The 2,434-nt window shown below is 39.2% G+C and overlaps 1 non-coding gene across 1 annotated transcript; it reads left to right on the plus strand.

The window, feature by feature from the left end:
- The first annotated feature begins 513 nt into the window (after window positions 1–513).
- TRNAM-CAU lies at window positions 514–585 on the plus strand. Its single transcript has one exon. It is a non-coding gene; the product is annotated as a tRNA-Met (tRNA).
- Window positions 586–2,434: the final 1,849 nt, after the last annotated feature.

The raw sequence follows: 2,434 nt of genomic DNA on the forward strand, positions 1-2,434 counted from the left end.
TCGGATTTCCTTGCTTGCTGCTGCACGCCCAGGGCCTGAATGTTCAGTGCCCCCGCTGGCCCCCCGCGAAGAGCCCGGGCTCTCCGACTGCAGCCAGTACGTGCACGGTGGAAGGCATGACTCAGTTCTCAGCCCAACCTTACACAAGTCTATACGGGGAATAATACATTCAAAATCTGAATTTTTTTTTTTTCTACCCAAAATCTGCATTCTAAATCCACTTCTAGATGTCAGTATGCATGAGACCCTGACGAGTTTGAGGGCCGAGTTCGCGAGAAAGATTTTGAGCTTCGGTTTTCTCGAGTTGCAAAAGGCCACACATCTTCCAACTTGCTTTTGAGCAGCAGTTTGGGGCAAGAGACGTAGAGAAGGCCGAGAAGAAAGCCGAGGGCTAGAAGAAAATACGTGGAAAAAGAAGAAAGAGGAAGGATAAAAAAGGAAAGGAAATACCTTAGATCGAAGATAACTAGAAATAAACATTAGGAAGGCAACAGAACACACTCATGAGCATGTAGCAGAGTGGCGCAGCGGAAGCGTGCTGGGCCCATAACCCAGAGGTCGATGGATCGAAACCATCCTCTGCTAGCTCAGAAGGAGCTGTTGTCTCCCTTATTTTCCCAAATGCTGTAGCAGATTCCTTACAATCGGACCATAGAGAGCAAATATAATCCAAACCTTCTGCAAAGCAACAGCGTATTTTCCTCTCTGATCTTAAACTTTGGAGTTTGTTAGATTTTACAAATCAGAGGCTTGTTGTCTTTCATTAGATATAGAAAAGCCTCATTATTGTCTCTCTCTTTAAAAGCAATTCTTTTTCCAATTATAAAAACCTTACCTAACTAATAAAATATGAGACATAAAAATCAGACAAAAATTCAGGGGTAGCTATGCCATTTCTGCCCCCATAGCTGTCATCACGCCTTTTTTTATAAAAAGAGGTATATTCAACAACTCATATAATTCTTGTTCAACTCATCCATCCCCTCAACATGCAATCTTTTATCCCTCTTGTTCTGTTTCCATTCCTTTTTCTTTCCTAACCCTCTGCACTTTGTCCCTGGGTAAATGCCGCCACTACACGCAAACTGTGAAAAAAACAAAAGCAGGTGCAGACATCAGTTTTAATTGGAACCTGGAATGTACCAATGAATCTAGGAAAATTTGAAGTTGTCAAAGATGAAATGTAACATATAAACATCGACATTCTGAGCTGAAAGAGACAAGTGTCAACCATTTGAGTCAGAAAATCTCATGGTTTACTATGCTGGGAATGACAGATTCAAGAGGAATGGCAGTATATTCATCTTAAAAAAAGACATTTTTTTAAAAACATTTTATTAGGGGCTCATACAACTGTTATCCCAATCCATACACACATCAATTGTGTAAAGCGTATTTGTACATCATTTCTCAAAACATTTTCTCTCCATTTAAACCCCCGACATTAGGTCCTCATTTTTCCCCTCCCTCCCCGCTCCCCTCTCCCACATGAGCCCTAAAAAAGACATTTTTAAAAGACATTTTAAAATCAATCTTGAAGTGCAATGCTGTCTGTGATAGGACAATATCTGTCTGCATACAAGGAAATTCATTCAATAAACGATTATTCAGATTTATGCACCAACCACTAAAGCTAGCGATGCAGAAATTAAGGAATTCTATCATCGGAGACTTCAGTCAGAAATCGATCAAACATACAACCAAGATGCATTGATAATTACTGGTGACTGGAATGCAGAAGTTGGAAACAAAGAGGAAGGAATAGTAGAAAAATATGGCTTGGTGATAAAAATGAAGCTGAAGATTGCATGGTAGAGTTTTGCAAGATCAACGACTTCTTCATCGCAAACATATTTTGTTCAACAACACAAATGACAACTATACACAAGTACTTCTCCAGATGGAGTGCATAGAAACCAAGATGACTACATCTGTGGCCAACTATATTGCAGCTCAAACAAAGACTAGTGTCAACAGTAAATCGGGCCATCGATTGTTCACATGTACATTCAGATGGAAGCTGAAGAAACAAGTCCACCAGAGCCAAAAGAATCACCTGGAATGTGTTCCACCTGAATTTCAAGTACATCTTAAGACCAGATTTGATACATTGAACACTAATCATAGTAGACCTAATAAGCTCTGTGATGACATCAAGAACATCAACATGAAAAAAGCAAAAAGGTCATTAAAACGCTAGGAAAGAAAGAAAAGATCAAAGTGAATGCCGGAGAGATTCTATAACTTATTCTTAATTGTAAAGTAGTTAAGATAAAAGGAAGCAATGATGAAGCCAAAGAGCTGAACAGAACATTCCAAATGACAGCTTGAAAAGACAAAGTCAACTATTACAATGAAATGTGCAAAGACCTAGAGTTACAAAACCAAAAAGGAAGAACACGTTCAGCATTTCTTTTTTTTTTCTTTTCATAAG

This window comes from Echinops telfairi, unplaced genomic scaffold (genome assembly GCF_000313985.2).
Source record: "Echinops telfairi isolate 266 unplaced genomic scaffold, ASM31398v2 ScPeMD7_140;HRSCAF=443, whole genome shotgun sequence".
Taxonomy (NCBI): Eukaryota; Metazoa; Chordata; class Mammalia; order Afrosoricida; family Tenrecidae; genus Echinops; species Echinops telfairi.